At 33.5% G+C, this 27310-nt stretch overlaps 1 long non-coding RNA gene across 1 annotated transcript in view; it reads right to left on the minus strand.

The window, feature by feature from the left end:
- The window catches only part of LOC127553569 (uncharacterized), a 103307-nt gene that overhangs the window by 43770 nt on the left and 32227 nt on the right, over window positions 1-27310 (minus strand). Inside the window, exon 2 of the long non-coding RNA XR_007951776.1 lies at window positions 8971-9050. This is a non-coding gene — a long non-coding RNA (uncharacterized LOC127553569). The remainder of the gene's footprint in view (window positions 1-8970; window positions 9051-27310) is intronic.

Raw genomic sequence — 27310 nt, forward strand, 5'->3', positions numbered from 1 at the left:
GAGAGGAGTGGGCTTAGGGGAAATGAAAATAAATTATGTTTTGGATCTTGAGTTTGAGATGTTAATGGGATATAAAGTTTGAAATGACTCCCAGGAAATTGGTGATGTGGAACCACGACTCAGAACAGATACTTGGTGGTCTCTCTCTCTCTCTCTCTCTCTCTCTCTCTCTCTCTCTCTCTCTTTGTAACGTATATATATATTCATATATATTTATTCATAATGTATATATATATTTTTGTAATGTAGGAGATGCTAATTTTTCCATAAAAGATATTGAAATAATCCTTGACACTTGATTTGCTTGTGGGATAAAGGATAGAGCCATATATATAGCTTTTTAATGGTCAAAGTACAAAAGCTAACACATAAGAAGGCAGTAGGTGTTCTCTCTCAGGATTTACTGGTACAGGCTTACTGAAATACAAACAAGATATTCAACCAGATGCAGGAATCATCACTCAATATATTTGTTTAGTATCCTTTCCATGCAATGGCTAAGTAAACTTTCATTAAGAAATATTATAAAGTCTATGAATGTTTAATTTCATTCCAATTCTCAATCTGAAGCACTAGATTGACATGAATTAGTCTTGACTTCAAAACAATAATTTTGAAAAGGGTTGTGTCAGTTGAATAATGAGTTTAGATGTTAGATGGGAGAGAGTTTAGAAGAAAGCATAAGAAGAGAAGGTATGACTATCTAGTATCAACATTATTTTTATAGGAGTTAATTGAAGAAGAGAGGTATGAGATTATAGATATGGTAAACTCTTGTGAGAAGTTTTTTTTTTCTCTCTTTAATTGGGAGAGGTTTGGATGTATTCTTAAGCAGCAAAAAATCACCTAGAAGTTAGAGGAAGATTGAAGATTAGAGAAAAAGTGAGGTGATAGTGGGTGAAATTTGGTGAAGAATCTGAAAGAAGATGGAATAAAGGAATTGGCCTTAGAATGCAGAATAGTCACTTCTTTCATCAGAGACAGGAATGATAGAGGAGAGATTGGGACATGAGGTTAGAGGGAGTAATCCAAGACTGGGATTTAACAAACTATAATTAGTGATACAATAAGTGAATAAGAAATTCAGGATGAGAAGACAGCATAGATTTGAAGGAATTGATGTTGCAAAGAGTGGAGAATCCAGTATAGGGTGATAACTTGAAAAAATCCTGAGAGGTAAAGAATTTGGAATTCAATTTGGAATTCAGTGTTATGGATCTTAAGAAGTAGGGAAAGATGCAATAATACAAAATTATGATTGGGTTAAGGAATTTCAGAATTCAAGTGTATGACTGTCCCTACGTGAAACTGAGATGGAATGGAAGAGTGTTGTAATAACGGGAGAACTGTTAGAATTCACCTGAGCCACCTGACAGTGGCCGCTGGAGATCCAACCCAGAATGGATCTCCTCTTGTGAGAGCATGATACAAGGAAACTGAGAGGCAGTTCTCTGACCTCTCTGACTGAAAGGCAGTTGCATTCTGACTGGATCTCCAGCAGCCACTGTCAGGTGGCCTGTGTATTTCAACAGCTCTGCCATGTATTCCAACAGAAGAGTAAGTAGACCATGAAATTTGAATAGACTGAAGAACTGGGAAATTAGGATATTTGAAGTAACATCAGTATATGAAGTCCTTTCATATGAGGAGAGGCATACTGATATCAGACCAATAATCTAGTATCAATTCTTTCATTGTTTTACTTTCTCAAGAAACCTGTAATGACTCCCTTTTATCCATATGATAAACCATGTTTTCTATTAATTGTTCAATGTTATTTAGAATATGCATTCCAAGTTGAAAAATTTAAAAAAAACTTGTTTCCCACTCATCCCTAAGTAATGATATTGATGATGATGTCAGCTAGCAGTTACTTAGTGCTTTTAAAATAATTATTTTACTTAATCCTTGCAATAGTCCTTTAAGGTAGCTGCTATTAGCTTAATTATATAGATGAACTGAGAGTGAGAGGTTGAGTGACTTGACCAGGGCCATGCAACTAGTAAGAGTATGGATTCAGGTCTTTTGGATTCCAAGTCTGATATTTTATCTATTATATCACCTAGCTACAACAGTATCATCCTTCAAATATGTCATTCATTCCTAATATCCTGATTTTGCTTATGTTGTTTATTCTGTATGAAATTCCCTTTCAACTCCCTTCAACTTTTCCAAATTCTATAATAAGAATCACAGAATGTTAAGACTGATAGGGACAGTGGAAACTATTTTGCCCAATCCTCTCATTTGAAATTATGGCCTATTAAAGTATAGGGAAATGTCCAAGATTACACAAGAAAGTTGAAGAATATTGGTTTGGACTTATATCTTCTGACTCTAAGAGGGGTGCTTTTATGTGAGACCATCTTCCCAGGGGACGAGGTCATAGTCTTTCTTTTCCTTTAAGCCTTATTTAATAATTCTAGTCCACACTCTCTTTTCTAAATCCATACTGTGTATGCTATCATATAGCTCAGGGGTCCTCAAACTATAGCCCTCAGGCTAGATGCGGCCCACTGAGGACATTTATGTGACCTGCTGGGTTATGGCAAATCAGACCGGAAGTGACATTTGACCTAAGCTTGCGTTAGCAACGCACACTTCTGGCACTGGGCTGAGGTGGCAGAGTCAGAGTATGAGGTAATACCAAGGTGAGGTAAGGTCCCAGACCGGGTATGTGGTGTGGGGAAGGGAGAGAGATGCAGAAGATGGAGAACTGACAGCCCGCGACCTTGTACAGTAACAGCAGCCACCACAACAGACAGGCGCGGGGGATGTACAGAGCATGCTGCGCATGTCACAGCCGCTGTGGGGGGAATTCACTGCAGCAGTGAAGGTTGGAAGTGGGAGCGAAGAGCGGGAGAGAGAGTGTGGGAAACGGAGACATCACAGCGCAGAGGCAGCTTGGAGGAAGTTGGGCATTGCAGTCTGTGTGTTTCTGTGTGGGCAAAGTTATTTCTGGTATATTATTTTTGTAGCGCTATATATATATTGGTATTTTACTAATAGCAACTTGGAATCCCTAAGAAATAATGATGTCAAAAAAAAGAAGCATTGACTCAGAGTGTAGGATACTCAAAGAACAGTGTACTTATGATTACTTTTTCATGCAGTACAAGGAAAGAGCTGTATGTCTGATATGCCAGAATATAGTGTGTCTGTTCAAAGAATATAATTTGCATCGACGCTATGAAACTGAACATAAAGATAAATATGATTGTGGTTGGAGAAGTGAGAAAAGATAAATTGAAACATACATTGACAACTCAGCAAAATACTTTTGTGAAGCAGAAGCAGCTAAATATTTCATCACTGCAAGCAAGTTTTCAAGTTGCCAAACTAATAGTACTCACTGGCAGACCATTCATGAAGGGAGAATTTGTTAAAGAATGCCTTCTTTCTGTTGCCAAAGAGATGTGTCCAGAGAAAGCTGATTTATTTAGTACAGTGAGTCTTTCTGGACCTACAATTACATGGAGAATTGAAGAAATGGGAGACAATCTGCATCAGCATTTGCAAAACTCCATAAAAAAATTCATATTTTTCCTTGGCACTTGACAAAAGCAATGATATTTGTGATTCTCCACAACTTCTCATTTTTATTCATGGGATGAGTGATTATTTTGAAGTCATAGAAGAGCTTGCTGCACTGCAAAGCATTAAAGGAACAACTATAGGAGAGGATATCTATGAAAAGGTTTGCCAAACTATGAATGGTTTGGAGCTGGACTGGGCTAAACTAGCCAGCGTGACAACTGATGGTGCTCCTAGCATGGTGGGGTCTAAGAAAGGAGTAATTGCTCGCATTAACCAAGACATAGACAAACATAACCATTCTCGTCCAATAGCCATACACTGCCTCATCCACCAACAAGCACTGTGTAGTAAATCACTGAAATGGGACTGTTATGAAAATTGTGATATCTTGTGTTAACTTCATTAGAGCTAATGCACTAAATCACAGACAATTTCAGGAATTTCTGTCTGAGCTAAATGTTGAGTATGAAGATGTTCTATAACACAGAAGTCCATTGGCTGAGTTGAGGGAGAGTTTTGAAACATTTCTATGACTTACTTCCATAGATTATTTTCAAAACAACAAAGAAGTACCAGAGCTCAATGATGCAAAATGGAAATGGCACCTTGTCTTTCTGACAGATGTAATAGAGCAACTCAACAATTTCTATATGCAACTTCAAGGAAAGGGGAACCTCATCTGTGATATGCAATCACATGTCAAATCATTTGAAATAAAATTAGGCCTCTTCATCAAACAAGTGAAGGAGGAAAACTTCTGCCATCTCCCCACAACTCAAAATCTGTTAGTGGAAAAACCACTGATTGCATTCCCAAATAAAACATATGTGGATTCACTGGAAAAATTGAAAAAGGAATTCCAATTTAGATTTAAAAAGCTTCATCTCCATGAATAGGACATACAGCTTTTCCGTAACCCATTTTCTATTGACATTGAAAATGTGGACACAATTTACCAAATGGAACTGGCTTTACTGCAGAATTGTGACTCTCTGAAAGACGCATTCAAGTCAAGCAGCCTTCATAATTTCTATGCATCTTTCCCCTCTGAGACATATCCTCATCTCAGGAACCATACACTTAAAATGGCAACCATCTTTGGCAGCACTTATGTCTGTGAACAGACTTTTTCTAGAATGAAACATTTGAAATCTCCAACCAGATCAAGACTAACGGATGCACACTTGCATCACTTATTACGACTAGCAGTGACAAATATGGAACCAGAAATTGACCATCTTATTAGCTGAAAGCAGGCCCATAGTTCCCATTGAAATGCTGATTTAACTTTACTTCATTTTAAATATTGTATTTGTTCCCGTTTTGTTTCTTCACTTCAAAATAAAATATATGCAGCGTGCATAGGAATTTGTTCATAATTTGTTTTTACTATAGTCTGGCCCTCCAATAGTATGAGGGACAGTGAACTGGCCCCCTATTTAAAAAGTTTGAGGACCCCCTGATATAGCTAGTGAAGGAAAATACTTCAAGGTCATCTTATCCAGTGTCTCTTAGTTTATTTACTTCTTAGAAAACTGATGTCTAGAATAATTAAATTGGCTGCAGTGAATGGTAGAGCTGGGAAAACCAAACATTTTTACTATTCTCTAAAAGTTTCATGTATGTAGAGCCGGGAAAACCAAACATTTTTACTATTCTCTAAAAGTTTCATGTATGTTAATTTTGGTTTTCTATAAATTTTAAGCTCTTTATGACAATGTCCCATGACTGAGATTATGTCATATTGTAAATGTTCAGTGAATACTTACTGCTTCTTTTGTAATGTCACAACTAGTGTTATTCATATATATTGTTGTGGGAAAAGGACATCTGGGAAAGCTAAAACATGAGTTTATGATGCCTTCTCATCTTAAGTTTGGAAAAAAGTATACAATGGAATCTTACAATGTTATAGCATAGTAAAACTTCAGGATTGTAAAGGACCTTAGAGATCACCTAATCTAACCCCTTACAGATGTGGAAATGGAAGTTGCAGTGAAATAAACTGACTTTTTAAAGCTTAGTGACAAAGAGGGACCCAGGTCTCAAAACCCAGAACCATAGATCATTCTCCTTTCTTTGGAATTTGATATAGTCTATGTTCAATCTCATCCATGAAATTACAACACAAATTACACAGAGATTTTGTTATAAAACAATCTTGCCTCTAAGGTGGCTACATTAAAGAATCTTACAACATAGTGTTATATTATAGCAAAATTATATTGTATGGTTTTAAATTTCTTCTTTTCCACTACTTCTTAAATTTCAGAATGAACACGACTATCAATAATCAACTTCTTTTTAACATCTATGACCAAATGAAGATTTAAACTTGGTGCTAAAAATCCAGAATTTTCATGTCTCTCTGAAAATATCTGCTGGATTTCATGTCTCAATTTTATATCTGTTCAAATGAGTCTGTGTTCACATGCTATTTTTTCTCTATGTAAAAAATGGTGAGTGATCAGCAGAGTCCAACTGTCTCTACTGAATGGTAGGTACAATGGCTACAAATGTGGAATTCCAATTGTGTACATATTTATCTCCTTTTCTTTTCCCCAAATTTTTCTGAATTCCTAAAACACTTTGTAATACAAATTTAAAATTTAATTACTTTCTGTCTTGCTTTGTTAAATATCTTTTCAGGGCAATTAGATTATAAACTCTTTGAAGGAATTTATCCTGATTTTATTTCTTTTTGTAGTCTCCTCAATGACACACACATTAAGTGCTCAACAGATACTCCAATTTTCTTTGTATTATCGGATCTGATATTTGAGGAAAAAATTCTGGAGTTCTTCATTGGAGATGTGGTGAGATTTAGAACAGTCAGATAATACTACAGCAGCTGAGAGTTTGAAATAACACCCTTGGTTCTGGCAATAATAGAAAATTAGACTCTATGAATGACATACATAGAATTAAATTGAGAAGATATGAAATAAATGTTTAAAGTTCTTAGATTCATTGAAATAATATTAATAACTGTTTTATATGTTTTATATTTTTAACTTAATTTATTAACAATTTAGATTCTCTGACTAGAAATCAGAGGTAGAGTGGCATTTGTTCTAAGAGAAATCCTTCATATAGTTTGTGGAGGTGGAGAATTTGACATCATTTGAGTATTTGTATCGCAGAATTAGAGAAATTGAGTGCTGCAAAGATCTTTAGTGGCCATCTAGTTTCAGGCATACTCAAACTATAAATTAGTTTGGAGACCTCTAAAGAAGGGAATTGCTACTATTTTTGCAAGGTAGCCCCTTCTAATTTTAGAAAACTCTAATCACGGAAATGTTTTTCCTGGTGTGAGAAAATCAGGTTCCATGTTACTAAATTCTGGCAACATTTCCCTCTCTTTAAAAAAAATTCTGTGATGATTTCTTGTTTTGCAATCTTCAGGTCTCTGCAATTGACTTTAAACTCTATTTCCTTGATATGTGCCAAATCATGAATTTCAATTTAGGGCCAATTTTATGATTACGTGATTTAGGGAAGCCAAGTTGACAAAGCAGATTTGGCATCTTAGCTCAGTCGGCTTTTTTAATGGTTGTAACTTACCATCACATGTATGATGTCAGTCAGTTTTGGACAGACCTAACTTAAAACCAGACCAGGCAATGTACAGCAACAAATCAAACTTAAAAGGGAGTACAGGAAGAAAAAAGTTTATCTTGCCAAAACAGCTTTGAAATTCTTATGTTTACCACATTTCTTCATATGCCACTCCAGATCCTGACACATTTTAAACTCTAAAATGGGAAATGAGAGGTGGAAATTGGGCAGGATTATCACTGAAGTGATAATGAAAATGATCAAGATCATCTAGGAGAATGACATTATCTAGTTGAATATACTGCTGTGCATGATAGAAATGGAGATGGAGAGAGAAGCAAAACAAAAACACAGGCATAAAAGAGTCCTTCTTGAAGCAGGAGAAAATACATTAGAATAAAGGCTTATTTTTTTTTCCAGACTGTTAAGTTTGATTTCACTAATTTGAAATTTCTAATTAGCACTGAAAACTTGCCCTGGCTACTGAGTATGCTCAATAGCTATGGGTCAGAGAACTTCTCCATTCAGTGAAGAAAAACTGTAGTACCTGATGGACAGACAGTTTAAGAGGAACTCGTCTTATAAAATACTCTACTGATCAGAGAATGCTACTGGTTGTTCTCACTACAGTAGTCAAATAAATCTGTCATCCAACATTTTGGATGTTTCCTCCAGTGATACAGATTATAATTCATCCATGCCTCCCCCATCTAGTGCAATGCTTATCCATATCCACCTGTAAATTCATCATGGGCTGAACTCAATGTGCCAGAGGTACATTGAGTTCCCCATACTTCTAATGAGAACCCCATACTTCTAATACCCCAAGTATTAATATACTAGCACGACACTGGATAGCTCACCTGGTTTTTCTTTTCTTTTTAATTTTTTTCTTTCCTCCCTCCTTTCTCCCCTCCGTCCCTTCCTTCCTTCCCCCACTTTTTTAAAAATATAATTTTACCATTTAATTTCCAAGAGAATAAAGTTAAAGGTACTTACCTTCATCATGTAACCAGAACATTCTCTTTTCCTATCAGCATTTCCCTGATGATGTCTTACTCCTGTTCTTTGAAATGCATTATTGATTTTGTGTTGTAGCTTGTTCATACCCCTCAGTGACAGGCATTTAGTTATGTGAAAACGGCTGCCTCAGGAGATAATTAATGTCTCCTCCCTGGGCAATGAAGGGGAGGAGGACCTTCAAGAAAAAGGCTAGAAAACTATTTATTGTGCCAGTATTCCATAAGGTTTCTTCCAACTCAGATGTTGTGATTATGTGATTCCTGACTCTTTTCCTTCTCCCAGTACCCCATTCTATCCATTGTGATTTGTAATGTCATGAAAAACTTTGTAACCCATAAAGTTTTAGGGACAGGTAGGTAGTGCAGTGGATAGGGCACTGACTCTGGAGAGTCAGGATGACCTGAGTTCAAATTTAGCCTCAAATACTTACTAGCTGTGTGATCCTGGACAAATTGGTTATCCCCATTTGTCTCAAAAATTATTTTTAAAATCAATTTTTTTCTCTATTAATCATAATGTTTTACTTTTCTCCCTGTTAGCAATTAGAATGCATAGATACTTCCTATATGAAAAGATTATTTTATCACATGATTTTGTAGGTATTTGGTTAGTAGTAAATATTGATAGGTTTGTACACAAAAGATAAATATCAGGAGCTCTATATGGGCCAACAAAGATATTATGTTTAAAATTTTTATATAAATAGGAACTTCAGCTTTAATAAAGAATGAGTTTCTTCCAAGGCTATTTTTAGCTTGAGTTGATTATATACATTCTCAGGAAATGCCAAAAGGGTTCTGTGATTGCTTTCAAAATATCAAAGGCAAATATAAATAGCAATAAGTGTCTTACCTTGATGTTAAAAATCACTTGTGCTGTTGCTTAGGGTAAAATATATTTTTTTCCAGCTCATTCACATTTTTCATGGACAGCTTAGGAAAGCAAAAAACAAAAAACATTCTTTTTGTTAATAGAATTTAATTTCCAAAGTCCACTAGACCACAAACCTCTCTATTTTACTATAGTTCAGGCAACCATCCTGGAAAATGTTCTCCTTGATTTACTATGGTTCTAATCAGCACTTTACATATGGAAAACTCACCATGTGTCTCACACCCCATTTGATACTCATGCTTTTCTAATAAAACTGACTGTTTTTTTTTTTTTTCTCTCTGCTGGTTTTAGGACAAACAACTTGTCAAAAAGAAAATTTCATTTTGACAGTTTTTTCTCTAATGGTTAATTGAGGTGATAGATACAGTTGCCATTTATCTAAGCATAGAATAGAAGATTAAAATATATTTTTCTACATGCATTCTCTATATTAGAAGAGGTCATTTTCTAGGGTTCTTTTAATATGCCTGTGCAATTAATGATAGTGATAATTCTGCTTCATATCACAGCATCTTTAAAATTCTTTTTCAAATTGACAAATAAAACTCCTTTCTTTATGTTGTAATGACCGCGTATTTAAAATCAGCCGGAGTCAGGAATTCAGGTTAAGGGAAAAATCTTCAATATTTATTGAAGTGAAGAGGTGAATAAAGATTGTGATAGCGATATGGGCAAGAAAGATTGCTATAGCAATATGGGCAGCTGCGACAGGAAGCCAGCTAACAAAGAGCTATCTGAGCTGAGCAAACCTTCGCAATCGCAATGCCAAAAGTCTCTCCTTCCCCTTCCTTTTCCACTCCCCTGCCTCCACCCACCAAAATCGTCATTTCCTATACAACACATCAGGACTTGCACAAAGAGTGGGCGGGGGCCATTCTTTCTCCAAGCTTATATATTAATAGATTATGGTCCAATTACTATTTAGCCTCATGTGCTTGGGACTTCAGTGCATCAACTCAAGCCTCAACCCATTACAGTATGTGGGGTTTGAATTAGAGTAATTTTTAAGTTCATCCTCTAGGGCTTCCTTCTTTCTGTCCTGAAAATTAATACTAGCTGAAAAATACAAAAGATAGTGCACAAACTCAGTCAATTCAGAGATAATGGGGTGCAGTTTGTGAGGAGGAAAAGGTCATATTTCAAATTCTTTTAATTTTCTTCCAAAATTTGTGAGGGATTACTCTAGCATTATTGAACTTAATGAGATTTGAACATTTTTTGTGCTAAATATCCTTTAAGCATTTAGTTGCAAAGTGGTACCCTGTAATGTTGAATGACACTTTTGATTTGCTAGAGGGAGATTTTGTTATCTTTTATGTTTTCAGCATGTCAGGGCATGCAAAAGCATTCTTAATAGTGATATTTATTATTCAATTTTATGTAAAGTACTCATTTATTACAGCTGCCATATTAAGCAAGCAATTATATTAATATTAATATATTAATAATATATAATAATTATATTAATTAATTGGAATTGGATAATTCCAATCCAAATCTGGGAATAAATTGAAACAAAAAAATAAACTTAGAGCAGTTTCTGAATATGAAATTGTGAGAAGAAATAATGAAAATAAGAGATTCTCTTAAAAGTGAATTCAGATTTCCCAGAAAGTAACCCTAGTACAGACACAGTATTCTATAAAATGCACTTTACTACCAACCTTTTTTAGAAGAGACCTTAAATATGATCTAACTTAGGCTTTAAAGTGATTTTCTTTAGTGCTCTGGGATGAAGGGATATCAAAAAAGCTAGAATTGGGAGAAGAAATAAAAAGAGCCTGACTTCTCTTTTCAATGATGAACATCTTCCTAAAACTGAATTTGGCTAATGTACATGGGTTCATTGTTTAGAGGGAGCCTTCTGGGATAATGAGAGAGGGCAACTTCCCTAAATCTCTGAGTTCATCAATGATTATTTATGGGTTAATTTTGAAAAGAGCAAGCCCCACAGTCCCTGAAATGTATGACATTGTATTTGTGGGACAACTGTGTTGTTTACTTTTTGAATCAATAGGAAAATACATGATCTAGAATGAGAGAGTGAACATTTCAATTTCACTAGTTTTAGAGATGCAGTCTATTCTGTCAGGAAGCCAATTAAAAGATTATACTCACTAATAGGGGAATTCCTTGTGAAATAATTGGGTGTGAACGTGATTTTTCTATGTGTGTGTGTCTGTGTGTGTGGTTGATATTCTACCTTCCTTGTTTTACTAACTTCTTAGGTATCCACAAGATGGCTTTTCAGCTACAGTAATCCATGGACAGTGTTTACTATAGCATAAATAGGTTTTATATAGCATTAATTCTGGGAATATTTCATTTGTGAAAACACATTGATATTGAATTATTGTAAGGAGAAAAAAATTGACTCTTTTCACTGACTTTTGTAATGGTCATGTGACAACTGTAAAAAGGAAAGCTCATGCATGATCAATGGAAGGAGTTAAGGTACTCTGTATGTATATGTCTATACATGCTACATAAGATAGATGCTTCTATAGTCATAAGAAACAATATGTTTGAGTCACTTCATAAACCCATACAATTAGAGTTTTAAATGAAAGTATATGCTATTTAATATCTTCATTCCTCATAATTTGTCTCTTAGTGACTTTTGGCTCCAAACCAAATTCATCATAATGTATCGAGTGCAAAGTGTGCCAGTTTGTGTGCATATTTTGATCATTTTTGTAAAGTATAGGAAAGCTTTTTGCAGAATATACTGTCAAAATGTTCTAGTCTGGTTGTAGTCTTGGCTGACGAAGTCAATTCTAGAGGTCAAAATGATAGTTTACAGAAAGTACACATTGTTGGAATCTATTACCTAATTAAATGCAATTCTGTAATTTAGTGTTAGGATGTAAATGCATCCAAGGCAGGAAGTGAAAGGTTTAATTCTTTTATTAATATCAATTCATTTTATAGAGATGAAATTGACAGTTTGGCACTTATCTAAAAACCCTATAAATCCTGTGCATGCAAAATTTTGTCTGTAAACTCTTCCAGGTTGTTAATGTTCTCTCGTTCTCAAAATCATTTTGCATAACTTTGTGTATAGTTTATATTTACTATTCTGTATTCATGTCCCATCTGCTACTTAACAGCAGGAATAGTAATATTTCTGTCTTTGAATCCCCAGTGCTTAGCATGGGGTTTCTCACATAGTAGGCACTTAATAAGTGTTAAATTGAATTGAATTGCATTTGGATGAGCTTCTTAAATTCTTAATTTCTGATTAAACAGGAGTGTTTTAATGGCATAGATCAGTCTACTTAGCCACAAGAGAAACAAACATGTGGGAGACTTGGCTTGTCTGGCAAAAAAAATTGCTAAACATTTGCTTATCAAATCATAGTGAGAATTTAATGTTTTGTTTTTCTTTTTGTCAGATGGGGAATATAAAGTAGAGTGCATGGAAAGGAGGGCAAGGAATGATATCTACTTGTAATTTCATTGGGTGCAGGAAATTGTTGAGGAAATTCTTTCTACTCTTTAAGATTAACAGCTCCTCTGTAATTATAGTCCTACAGTAGCATGGAGCACTAAGTAGTAAAACATTTTTGCTATGGTCCTTCAACTAGTAGGTACTGAAGCCAGGACTTGTAGATTTAGAAGAACCTCATTTTAACTGGCATGCTACTTATTATGCCATGATGCCTCCCAGAAATTCAATGTAGAAATATTTGATGTAAGAAAACATAGCATTCAGAATATATCTCTCAATAAGATTTTTTAAATGTCATTGTGACTCATTGAATAAAAGTCAGGACATTTTGGAAGATATATTGATTTAGTCTGCTGGATGTTATTTAGGTTATGGAAGAAAATATTTAAGTAGAGTGTAGGAGTCATTTCAGCTCTAGAACTACTTTACTTGTGCACTATTTTACAATGTAATACTAACTTCCTAGAGTTGTTGTGAGGATAAAACAAGACAGTATTTGTAAACAGTTTTTCAAAATAAGGTAATATTTCTAAATAAATTTGCAAATCTTAAAGTGCAATACAAATGCTAGCTATCATTGTTATTATCATATATTATTATTATATTGGGATTTCAATACTATCATACTTTTTTAAAAACTAAATTACATTTGAATAATAATTGAATGAATAAAAATCTGAGTTTCAGTTGACCTGAAATATGAGGATAAAAGAATTACTTGACCTCTAATGTCCTTTTTTCCAACTCTACTTCCAACAATACTAAGGTATTGTGTATTTATTTATTTTCTTAAAAATCTAGGATGCCTCCTCATTCTTGGCAAGAAACACTTTGAAAATTATTTTATTATTGTGTGTCTAAGGCTGTTATATAACCCATTATTTGACTTGTCATTAATTCCTTTGATTATTCATAGATACTTGAGGTGACTGGAATACTTTTTCTGATTTCAGGGAATGATATTCTCTCCCTCCCAATTTGGAAGGTAGAAAATCTTCCTCTATTTAAAAATCAAATTGCCTAATGTTACATTGTTTCCTTTTAACAAATAGTCTCATTTGATTCTTTGTTTTTAAGTGTCTGTATTCCCCTGTATTGGGTTCTAGATTTAAGCTGAGGAAAAGACTTAGTTTTGATCTGTTTGGCAACTGGCACATTTTGCCTAATAAACCAGCATTCTCAGAAGATCAAACCTTTATTTCCCCTGTCATTTTACTTTTCCACTATCATATATCTCATGTTAAAATGAAATATCAGTTCAAAGACTTACTTTTCATAATTAAGGTTCATTCCTTTATTATTATTATTAATCATCATTATCATCAATAGCACCATATTTTAGCTGTCAACCTTAGTACTCATAAAAACAAATAACAGACTGTACTAGCAAATGTGTCATCTATTGAAATCTGCATCTTATATGTTCTAATCAATATATTAAGAATGACCTTGACAGAAGCCACTGTTATATTGGGATGAATCAAGGGTGAGGCGGGATGGAAAGAGCTCAATCTTTTTTTTTTTCCCCCAAGGCAATTGGGGTCAAGTGACTTGCCCAAGGTTACACAGCTACAAAGTGTTAAGTGTCTGAAGCCACATTTGAACCCAGGTTCTCCTGACTTCAGTGCTGGTACTCTATCCACTACACCAACTAGCTACTCCAGAGTTTTACAGAAGTTACATGAAGGATAAAAAAAAAATCCAGTGATTTTTTTTTTTTTGGCATACCAATTTACATGGCAACTATGCTTCAGAGAAAATTATTAAATTGAAACATGCAAACAAAAAAAGATTACTAAAATACACTATTCTTATTAGAACACTTCTTTTTCTTTAGGAAAGCTCTCTGTCCAAATGGGAGTTCCACTTGCAGTTATAGTAGATAATAAATAGTCACAGCAACAATAACAATAATACTGACTTAGCCTCACTTGTACAAATCTCACATGCATCAGTAATATCTCAAAATGGGATGTGGATAACAGCTGTCAAAATAAGATTTTAGCTAATGAAAAAAAAAAGAAGGAGAAGAAGAAGAAGAAAGGCTACCCAGGCCATGCGTATCTTAGTTATATGCCTTTCCTACCCTGATTTGAAGATGGAGGCTGCTACTCTAGATTAAACATGTCAGTCATTGCCCTGGTTTTTATGTTTTCATTTGCTGCGATAGTATTGGGGAGATAGGATGAAAGAGAGCTTGGCTGGTAGTAGAGAGTTCCTTTGATAATATTTTCTTTTTACTTGTTCCCAAATATCTCCTTAAGCTTTCCTCTGAGTTCAGATGCACCTTGATAAAAGGTCTACTATTCCTTTATCAACCACTCTGATTCATTTTAAAAATTTCCATTAGATCTTGAGATTGGATAAGATTAGGACATCAAGGATTGGAAGGATACATTATAGATGATCACCAGTAGAATAATAATATAATAGCATTAGGCCTAATTTTATTACAATTGTGTAATTAGAACTGAAATGGCACAGTTACTCTTGTACTTCATGCAACATGATATAATTATATTTATAATATCATAATATCCTTGTTATTTAGCATCAGTAACAGAAAATAGTTAAAAACAGATTTTTAATATCTTCTTATTTACCTTATGTTTTTGGTTTATCAATTCAAAAATAACATAGCTAAGAGCTAGACAGATATTATCATTTAAATCATTGATTCATCTTGTAGATATCATCTATTGTTTTATTCATTCATAAGACAATTATTAATCTGGGAGCTGTGTCAACAATCTATCTTTATTTTAATTCTATATTACAATTTTGTGGCTAAAATCTATTGTTAAAGCTTAGCAAAGTGGATGACTATTTCTTGACAACCTAGAGAGAAAATTTGATCTCCTATAGTAAAATGCTAAATTAAAAGCAGTACAGAGAAAATGTATTGAACTTGAAATTTATAAACTGAAATGGGGCTTTTTAAAGTATGGAGATTACCCTTAAATGTTACTTACATAAAGTGTCTATGGGAGATAGACAATTTGTATTGAACTGACTGAACAAAGAGGTTTGATTCCTAACCCTAGATTTCTCTTGTGGCTCTGAACCATATATTAAAAAACTCAGCCTCAATTTCCTCATCTGTGGGTCAAGTTGAATTTATAAGGAACAATTATCCTTCAGCATCAGTGTATGTAAAGGATGTGCAAGAATAAAAAAAATATGAAATACATAGAGATCAAAATAAAATTTATTAATATTGGACTATAATGAATCCAAGAAATTAAGTAGTATTACTAAAATTGATGAGATACAGTTTGGGAATGTGAGTATGAAATATGTATCACTAAACTAGAGAAAGATAAAACAGAAAGAAAACTATAGCCAATATCTGTAATGAAATAAAGAAAAAAATATAAGCAAGAGACTAAAGCTTTATTAATAGCTGAAAACTACATCAAAACTTTTGGGATACCCTCTTTAATCTTTTATAGTCTATAATTTTGCAGAGACTTTTGGGACATCCTGTATAAAAAAAGGCATAGTAATGCTGTAATCAAAATATCTCCATAGTACTGTACTTCATTCTGGATACTTTAATTTTAAGGGACACTGCTAAGCAGGAGGTTTTACAGAGAAGAACAAGCAAAATGAGTCCATTATCTGGAGGACCTGGGGATGCCAATTTGAAGAACCAAGGAATGCCAAAATCTATTAAAAAAAAAGGACTCAAATGGGATATAATAACTATGTCCATGAACTTGATGAACTGTCATATGAAAGAAATATTGCAATTATTTTCTTTGGCTAGAAATGAAGAAAATCAGGAAGTATTGGTAGAAGTTATAAAGAAGAAAATTTATTTCTAAAGTCATGAAAAACATCAAATAAAGATGAAATGACTATCAGATATGCTATAATGGAATTCCTTTCAGGTACAGGTTGGAATAGATTTCTTTGCTTTCATTTTAAAATTATTATTCAGTAACTCTGTGATGTTTGAATGTATGACTTAAGATTACCCTGAAGTGGTATATAGAGTGGATTAGAAGGAGAGATTGGAGGAAATCAAAAAGAGGAAATCAAAAAGGAGATTGTAATAGAAGCAATTTAAAAATATTTTTATATATACATTTTATAAAGTTCCATTTTTCATACATTTTCTCATTTGAATAACACATCTCTCTTAAGTATGCAGTACAAGTATTACTGTTGCCTTTCCAGAGATTGAAGAGAAAGAAATACACAGAGGTTTCATGAATGTTTAATAGTTACAAAACTAGAAAAGTTTCGGGTAAAAAACAAAAATAAGTTTTCTCATTCCAAGTCAAATGTTCTTTTTTTTTTTTTTTTTAAATCAAAACATGTCATTTAGAGACGTAGAGAGATAATTTATAAGGATATAATTAACTATTGATATAAGTACATTATCAATATAACTTGGTCATATATAATTAATTATATTGACATATGATTTGTATGTGACTTGGAATAAGAAAACTGGATTTGATTCCCTGACATTTTATTAATTGTGTGACTAAAAGATAGACACAACTTCTATTGCCTCAGTTTCCTCATCTGTAAAATGGAATCTTCATACTTACATTACTTATCTGAAATAAATATTGTGAAGTTCATTCAGATGAGATAATATGTAGAAAATGTTTCTAACTATAAAGTTGTATAAAATGTGAATTATTGCTATTCCTTCTTTGAATGATTTTGTAAGATTAATGATTTCCATTCCAAATAGGAAGAAAATTAGATTAAATAAATTTACTAAACATGAACATATTAACTGCTTCAAGTTTACAAATTGTCTAAATTCTAACAATCTACAAATGTATTAGAAAAATACTTTGAAAATAAAGGGCCAGCATTCATACATTTAATAATATGTATTCATCTCAGCAGTACAACTTGCATTGGATTTACTTTGGAATATTTTCATGTGGATCTGTTTAAGTTCTTTCTGGTCCAGTATTATGCTTTCCATTGCAGTCATTGGGCTTATTCTCCTGTCTATATTCATGTTATCTGGTATTTGGAACTAATTTATATGGAATTGATAGGGTTTTATTTTTTTGCTCTGTTTTTAATTAAGTTAGATTAATTTAATTTAAAGGAAACATTAATTTATTGTTTACTTTACAAGGTTCATTATTATTATATTTTTTATTTAATAATAACTTTATATTGTCAGAATCCATGCCAGGGTAATTTTTTTTTTACAACATTATCCCTTGCACTCGTTTCTATTCTGATTTTTCCCCTCCCTCCCTCCACCCCCCCTCCGCTAGATGGCAAGCAGTCCTATATATGTTAGATAGGTTGCAGTATATCCTAGATACAATATATGTTTGCAGAACCGAACAGTTCTCTTGTTGCACAGGGAGAATTGGATTCAGAAGGTAAAAATAACCCGGGAAGAAAAACAAAGATGCAGATAGTTCACATTCGTTTCCCAGTGTTCTTTCTTTGGGTGTAGCTGCTTCTGTCCATCATTTATCAATTGAAACTCAGTTAGGTCTCTTTGTCAAAGAAGTCCACTTCCATCAGAATACATCCTCATACAATATCGTTGTCGAAGTGTATAATGATCTCCTGGTTCTGCTCATTTCACTTAGCATCAGTTCATGTAAGTCTCGCCAAGCCTCTCTGTATTCATCCTGCTGGTCATTTCTTACAGAACAATAATATTCCATAACATTCATATACCACAATTTACAAAGCCATTCTCCAATTGATGGGCATCCATTCAATTTCCAGTTTCTAGCCACTACAAACAGGGCTGCCACAAACATTTTGGCACATACAGGTCCCTTTCCCTTCTTTAGTATTTCTTTGGGATGTAAGCCCAATAGAAACACTGCTGGATCAAAGGGTATGCACAATTTGATAACTTTTTGGGCATAATTCCAGATTGCTCTCCAGAATAGTTGGATTTGTTCACAACTCCACCAACAATGCATTAGTGTCCCAGTTTTCCTGCATCCCCTCCAACATTCATCATTATTTTTTCCTGTCAGCTTAGCCAATCTGACAGGTGTGTAGTGGTATCTCAGAGTTGTCTTAATTTGCATTTCTCTGATCAGTAATGATTTGGAACACTCTTTCGTATGAGTGGTAATAGTTTCAATTTCATCATCTGAAAATTGTCTGTTCATATCCTTTGACCATTTATCAATTGGAGAATGGCTTGATTTCTTATAAATTTGAATCAGTTCTCTATATATTTTGGAAATGAGGCCTTTATCAGAACCTTTAACTGTGAAGATGTTTTCCCAGTTTGTTGCTTCCCTTCTAATCTTGTTTGCATTAGTTTTGTTTGTACAAAGGCTTTTTAATTTGATATAATCAAAATTTTCTATTTTGTGATCAGTAATGGTCTCTAGTTCATCTTTGGTCACAAATTTCTTTCTCTTCCACAAGTCTGAGAGATAAACTATCCTATGTTCTTCTAATTTATTTATAATCTCGTTCTTTATGCCTAGGTCATGGACCCATTTTGATCTTATCTTGGTATATGGTGTTAAGTGTGGGTCCATGCCTAATTTCTGCCATACTAATTTCCAGTTATCCCAGCAGTTTTTATCAAATAATGAATTCTTATCCCCAAAGTTAGGATCTTTGGGTTTGTCAAACACTAGATTGCTATTGTTGACTATTCTGTCTTGTGAACCTAGCCTTTTCCACTGATCAACTAATCTATTTCTTAGCCAATACCAAATGGTTTTGGAGACTGCTGCTTTATAATATAATTTTAGATCAGGTACAGCTAGGCTGCCTTCATTTGATTTTTTTTTTCATTAATTCCCTTGAGATTCTCGACTTTTTATTGTTTCATATGAATTTTGTTGTTATTTTTTCTAGATCATTAAAATATTTTCTACAAGGTTCATTATTTTAAAATTTTTCATAGAAATGTCATGAATCATTTCATAGAAGATTTCTTTTTAAAGACTGAGTTAGCATCTAAAATATGAGTCATGGAAGAGATGTATTAGAGGAATGATTTCACTATTTAAAAAAGAAATGTAATTCCAGCCTGACTGATTAACATACATACAAGAAAACATTTTTAAAAAATATAGCAATCTTTCTCATGAACCACTTGGTAAAATGTAAAGTTTTATATACATACACACAGTATAACTAATAAAAATTTATTATCATTCGTCAACCTACAGGTTGTAAAAATATCCCTTTTATTTGCATTTATCACAATGAAAGAATATTTTATAATACTTCCTGAGAAGCTCAAAGTTCTTCAGAGAAATCATTAACTTCAAATTCTTGGGATATTAGCTAATAGAAAAACTAGCATAATTCTTAATTTCATAACATAAAAGAGAAAAATGAATCATCAGATCATAGCTTCTCAGAATTGGAAGGAAATTGAGAATTTACCTAATACTACCTCAACTCAGATATTAACTATTTCTGCACAATCTAAAGTGACTCACTATCTCCTGATATAGCGTATTCCAGGGTTAGGCAAAAATTAATAATCAAGAAACATTTATTAAGCCTAACAATGTGCTAATTGCTAATTTTTTTTAAAAAGGTAAAAAGTTTTTTTCTCTACAGATCTGAAACCTTAATTCTTAAGCCTTCCACTCAACTGTATTGAGTTTCGTCATATGAAACTGTTCAGATCAAGTCTAATTCTTTGTTATTATACCTTTCCTATGCTTAACCAATACCTAGCTTACTGTTACACTTTTAATGATGCAGAATCCTGAATTGTCTAAACAAAAACCATTCCTGTTCTCTGCCACCAATTTTAGTTATCTTATCTCCCTTTTTTTAAACCTATACCTTCCTCCAAAGTCTCATTCCATCTTTGTTCATTTATATCTGCAGCATCCTATAGAATCACCATTCTATGGCTAAAAATTTTCCCTTTATTTTAGACCTCTTCTTGTTTTCCTTCTGTCCAGATAACTGGCTTCTTCGAACAAATATTACATTACTTGTCATCTCTTGGAGCCCTCAGCACTAGTTCAATAGAATTTGACCTATTCTTTTTTCTACATTGCCCTATTTAGACCCTTCCTCTTCCACCATTCCTTAGCAACTCTTATTATACATTTAGATTCACTCTGTTTAGATTATCTAGCTATTCAGATTCTGGCAATACTAATCTATCACTCCCAAATTTATTTTCTTTTCTTTTCTCAAGGAGTACAATGATGGCTCAGAGTCTTTCTCTTCATCCTCACCCTTCCTCTTATGGAAGATTAGGAAAGTTAAACTTACACATTAATATTGTTTTAGATACTTTGCTATCCAATTTCCTTAGCCTCATCAGTTTCCATGACTTACTTCTTTACTCCACCACAAGCATACACAGGAATGATAACAGTTGGTCTTCCCACAAGTGTTCTAATCCCATGTTCAAGATTTCTTAAATTCCTGTATTTAACCAAAACCTTCTATCATTCTATCTCTACTAAACATATTCTTCCTCTTCATCATGATCTCTGATATTTTCCACTCTTTAATCTTGCTCTGATTTTACTTTCCTCCTTTTCTAATATCCTCCTTATAGTTAGTAAGTTGTCAAAGAAACACACACACACACATATACACATTATCCAAATCACATTTATTATTTATTTAATAGGCAGAGGATTTAAATTTAGATTTCTTTACTACTCCAAAAGACAAGATAAAACAACTTTTGATTTGTGCATGAATGAGCTAGAAAAAGCTAAAGATTACTTGATTTTACTTCAATAAAGTTGTCTTCTACTTTTGAAATTGTCCTTTTAATGCTACTACTCATATGCTATTGAATAATGCTGGAGGAAGTCACACAATTAGATTGGATGGGTTCACAACAAATTTATTTACAAACTTCATTGGACTTTCAATGTACCAAGGAAATCTTTTACTCTTCCTATTTGATTCTTTTTTTTTTCTTTTTCATTCTCCCTGCAGAAACTATTCCAAAACTTCTCTACTCTCCACTCTCAGTGGCTTCCCCACCCTCAGAGGAAAACTTCAATTCATATTTTACTTAGAAAATAGAAGGTTTTCTTCACGATTTCCCAATTCTTATCTATTCTGTATTTTAAAACCTACTGGCATCCCATTCTCCCCCTTTAACTGAGTACTATTTTTATTGATGAAGAGGTGGCTCTTCTTGACAAAGTTAATCCTATTTTTGCACTTGATTCTATCACCTTCTGTCTCTTTCATCAGACTGCCTAAAATAATCTTTTTTTTCAAATCTTCTTCCTGCCTACTGGTACTGGCTCCAACTCAGATAACAATCAACATGCTTATGTTTCTTTTTTAAAAATCATTCTTAAAACTGACCCTACCATTACCCTCAAGTAACCCAACTCTCCTTCCTTACCCAGGCTATCAACTGGTGTGGTGGGGGAAGTTTACACTCCTTTCCTATGCTTCCAGTTCTCTTAATATATTCTTCTCAACTTCTTGATATATGGCTTACAAACTACTCATCATTCAATTGACAAATTCAATGTACTTTTGAAGCCATCATTTTTCTTGACCTTCTTTCTATAACATTTGATACAACTAACCACATTTTCTTCATGGATATTTTCTCTTCTATGGGTTTTTGTGACTCATTTGTCTTTATATTACTCTTACTTTTCTTATTAGTTTCCTTTTAGATCATCATTCATGTTCATTTCTTGAACTGCTAGTATCCTGAAAGTTTTGTACTGATTCTTCTTCACATCTCTGTTTATACTTATTTTGTTGTGGAAGCATCAGTTTCTATAAGTCACACCTTTATATTTTCTAGAGGAATATGTCCAACATGTCCTAGCAGAAATCATCATCTTCCCTCCCAAATTTAGCCATCTCTCTGATTTCTTTATTGCTATTGAAGGAACTACTATTCTTATACTCATCAGAGTGTGTGACCTCAGAGTCATTCTTAATACTTTCACTACAGCTTGCATATCTAATTTCTTTTCATTATCATGACAACTATCTAGCCCTCATTGCGTAGTACCCTAGACTATCGCAATAGCTTCCTTGTTCATTTCTTTGCCTCAGATTTCTCCTCTATTAAATTTCATTTTGCACATAGTTGTCAAATGATATTTCTAAAGCAAAACTCTGAGCTTATCATTGCCATGTTTGAGTTCATTATATTGGACAAAATAGAAATTATTTGTCTTTAAACTCCTTCATAACCTGGTTTTAACTTATTTTTCCAGTCTTATTTTATGTTACTTCCTTTCTTGTACTCTTTTGTTTGGGAATACTAGCTTTCTTGCTTTTCCTCATATGTAACATTCCAATTCTTAGTACCTTTCTCCACAGTTTGCCTCCTAAGTTCAGAATTTTTTTGAACTCCTTTCTACATTTGTTACCCTAGATACCTTCTATTTGATTTCTTCATTACCACTCCCTTTTAGGATCCTTAGCTTCTTTGAATCTCAGCTCAAAGTACTACCTCTTCCATAAAGCCTTTCTCCATCCTCACTCACACTCAATTGCTAATGCCTCCTCACTGAATTTATTTGATATATATGTCACATGTGTATTTAGATTTGTATATATGGGGTCTCCAGACAGAATATAACAACCTTGAGAGCTAGAACTGATTCTTTTTTATCTTTATGTCCTCAGTGCCTAAACCAACTTGCCATTGTAAATACTCTAAAAATGCCTATTGATTGATTCTATGGAACAGAAATTCAAAAATTTAAAGATTCATTCAAGTATTTGTTATGTGTCCACTTAAAGTCTTGTCTAGATAAACATACCTCATTCTTCATCCAATCTTCACATGACACAATTTCAAATCACCTCACTGAGTCCTAGAACTTGGTTCAAGGTCATCACATGTTCAAAAAGTCAAAAATAAAGGCAAAGTCTCTCGACACTAAAATCCATTATGTTCTCCTATTAATTTTTGCAAGCCTAAACATTTTGCACAAAGGATTGAATTTTATAAAAAGAAATACATTTAGATTTTGGATAAACCCCACAGGTAACCAGAGAGATCTGGAGCATTTCTGTTGACTAGCTAGGTTAATGAAACACCGGAAGTGTCCTGTGTTTATTCATGTTCTTCACTATAACTATTGCTATGACCCCATGAATCCACACACATATTGAACAGGCATAGGATGATTTATTTATATAGGAAAAAAGTTGTACACACAGCTCATATATAATTAGGAAGGTTATTTGTCATTCAGATTCCAGGAAACAAGGGAGACATTGAGAAATGTCTGGCTATAATTGTAAGTGTATATGTTTGTGTGTATGAGAAATGGAAGGGGAGGAAAGACACACAGACAGTATTCCAAAATTATATCACTCTAGTGCTTCATTCTTTGAGCACAAGTTATTAATGTCAAAGGTAAATAGGAAAAGGACAACTAAACTGTAATAAGGATCCGTGGTGGTCATGTATTGACTTAAAAATCCATAAATTAACATTACATTGTAATTTTATTTATTTTAAAATATTTTCCAAATATATTTTAATCTGATTCAGCTCATAATTAGCTCAGCAATGTGTTCTGCAGGCTATGACACCTCTGAAGTAGATAATTAAAATCTGATTTTCCTGACCAGGTCTATATGGTTAACCCATGTAGCAAATATGGTAATTTGGAAAGAATTCTGCACAAAGAATTGGGAATGGATTTTTATTCCAGCTTTCCCATTAATAATGTCCATGTTTTGGTTACATCTCCACTTTAATTTATTTATCCATAAAAATTGGAGCTGTTCTGTAAGATCTAAGATTTTATGCTTTTATGGAATTAATTTTGAAAAGACAAGAAGGTTTTCTTTCAATACCATAAATGGCATTAAGAGGCAGTGTGATGTAGTTGATAAGGCTCTGGATCCAAAGTAAGGATTACTTCCTGAATTCAAATACTACTTCAAGGCATGAAGATGTTAGATGTAATGATTGCTTAGACCTCGTCTAGTTCCAAATCTATGATCCTGTGGTTTAATTCTTTCTTGTGCTCATGGAATAGATGACAGAATTGGATAAATCATTGACCCTGGAATCCTGAAGACCTGAGTTCAAATCTGATTATTTACTAGTTGTGTGATCCTAGACAAGTCACTTAAACTCTGATTGTCTTTATAAAAATAAATTAATAAAATTGTAAATATCTCTTCATAAGAAAAGTAGCTTTAAAAAAGATAGAGTGGTGAAAAAGTGAATTCTGGGTCAAGATATGAAAAAAATGTTTATTATATGTAACAGAGCATGTGTAATATGTACCATAATTTATGAAAGAAAGGAATCTGTGGCTACCAAACTTCCAACTTAGGATATAATCTTCGAAAATGAGAATAAGGTCTTAAATTACATGTACAAAAGATATATTTCCCTGTTATACTTTTAAAATATGTAAAAAAATTTGCAATGAAAAGGGAGGTTGGTCATTTGCTGGAGAAAATTAGCCATGCCCTCTACTTTGCCAGCTCTGTGATCAGTCCAGTCAGAAACTGATGGTCTAAGAAAGAGCCAGCTGTTGAGAGCAGAATCCAAGGTCAAAGACAGGGAATGAATATATCCTTATCAATGATATAAAAAGAGAAGAATTCTTTCTCCTCCTGCCATCCTTAAAGGTAGTTGTCAGTTAAAGAGTTTGTTGATTCAAAAGGGCATGAAGTTTGGTTGAAATATATCCAGCAAAAGATGACAGGAAAAATAATGATAAATGTTGGAGGGGATGTGGGAAAACTGGAACACTTATGCGTTGTTGGTGGATCTGTGAAATGATCCAACCATTCTGGAAAGCATTTTGGAACTATAATTAAAGTGCTATCAAACTGCATACCTTTTGATCCAGCAGTATGTCTATTGATTCTGTACCCCAAGGAAATTATAAAGGAGGGAAAAAGACCCACATGTGCAAAAATATTTGTAACACTTCTCTATGTGGTGGCAAAGAATTGGAAAATGAGTAGATGCCCATAAATTGGAGAATGACTGAATAAGTTATGGTATATGAAAATAATGGAATATCATTGTTTTATTAGTAATGATGAACAAGCTGATTTTAGAAAGGCTTGGAAAGTTTAATATGAACTCATGCTGAGTGAAAGAAGCAGAACTAGGAATATATACATTTTACACAGTAAAAACAAGATTGTATGATGATCGACTATGAAAGACTTGGTTTTTCTCAGTGTTTCAATGATCCAAGATAATCCCAATAAACTTTATGATAGAAAATGTCATCTGCATACACAAAGAGAACTACAGTGATTGAATGTAAATCAACACATGCTATATTCACTTTTTAATTTTTTTCTCTTGTGTTTTTTTCTTTAGTTCTGATTTTTCTCTCCTAACACGATTCATAAAGAAATTTTGAAAAGTAAATATACATGTATAACTAGAAAAAATAAAGCAATTAATTAAAAAATATATCCAGCAAGGGAAAACAGACTTGGAGAGGGGTATCATTCCAGGAAGAGAGCAGCTTCAATCTCTGACTTTAGAGAGATCTGACAATGGATTCCATAATGAGCCAGTTTAGGTAGTTGAGACTTGAGCTAAAGAGAGGAATAGATGGAATAATCCAACCTGAGAGACCAATTAGAGGCACATTGCATCTGGGAATAGGGAGGAAGATGGAAAAGACTATATATACTTCACACTTTGTATTAAAGGATATAGCATTAGGCTAACATTCCAGCCTTCTTACTTTTTTTTTTTTTGAAGAAGAAAAATATATTTCTTCAAATGTTTAAAGAGCAGAAGGGGGAGGAATTATTATTGTAAGCCACTTAACAAAAGAAAAATATTGGGCCTATATTAAGTGAATGATTTGGCATAGATTGGATTAAGAATTGTAGTTTTGGTTTATTTCTTGACCTTGGAAAATGGAATCAATATGTGATACACAAAAAAAAATGAAAAATACTCAAAGAACTTAGAAGATCTTCATTTTAATGAAAAGTGACTTCTGTTGATGAAAGAAAAAAATGGATATTAGAGTTTGCTGAAACTATAGTTTCAGCAAAGAATAATTTTCTGTTTGTAGAATTGTGTATTTAAAATTCCACACTTCAATCAGGGACCATGATGCCAAGCAATTGGCCACAGAATTTGGCTCCTGCCATGGAATTTGCCCTATGGAAATGATTGCTGAGGCAGCTCTGCGCTCATATAGCTGACTGAAGGGGATAGGTGGGGGGTAGTGAATCATTGTGTTTGCTTTGCTTTGCTTTGGTTCTGCCTAAGAAAATTGCTCAGGCAATTGCTTTTCGTAGCATGTAATGCAGTTAGTTCTTTCCCCACTGTTAACAGACTTCCACCCTCAAATACCACAGAAGGATGGAAGGAAGAAAAATTCTAAGTCTTACTAAACATTTGGGCCCAGTATCAATTAAGACAGAACTTTAAATCTCACCTCCTCAAATTCTGTGTTGACTTATGAAGATTCCTTCAAGTTCAGAACAATGTAGAGTGGAGTTACTTATCTAATAGGCAGGATTGTATGGAAGATAGAAAGCTAGCATTGAAGCTAGGAAGATGTGTGTGATGCTGGACAAGTCATTTATACTCTGCATTCTTTAGACAACCCCACAAGACTAGAAATTTCAGAGGAGGGACTGACCTGCAATGGTAAAAGCAATTTCCTTACTTAAGTGCACTCTATACCAGTGAAATCAAAAGCTCCATCCTTATCTTTATGCTAAACTAAAGATTTCAAACCAATTTTCTTTTTCCACAACACATCGTAAAGTTCCACAAAAAAAGGTGAATTTCAAATTCAACCAAAATAGGAAGGCCTTGATTAATTTTTAAAAATATTCTTTCTTGTACTGTCATTAGTGAAATTTGTTTTAGAAATAGAACTTGTTATTAGAGATTTTATTTTGTCTTGCTTACCCAATTCAAGTCAGCACAAA

Source organism: Antechinus flavipes, chromosome 3, assembly GCF_016432865.1.
Source record: "Antechinus flavipes isolate AdamAnt ecotype Samford, QLD, Australia chromosome 3, AdamAnt_v2, whole genome shotgun sequence".
Classification (NCBI taxonomy): domain Eukaryota; kingdom Metazoa; phylum Chordata; class Mammalia; order Dasyuromorphia; family Dasyuridae; genus Antechinus; species Antechinus flavipes.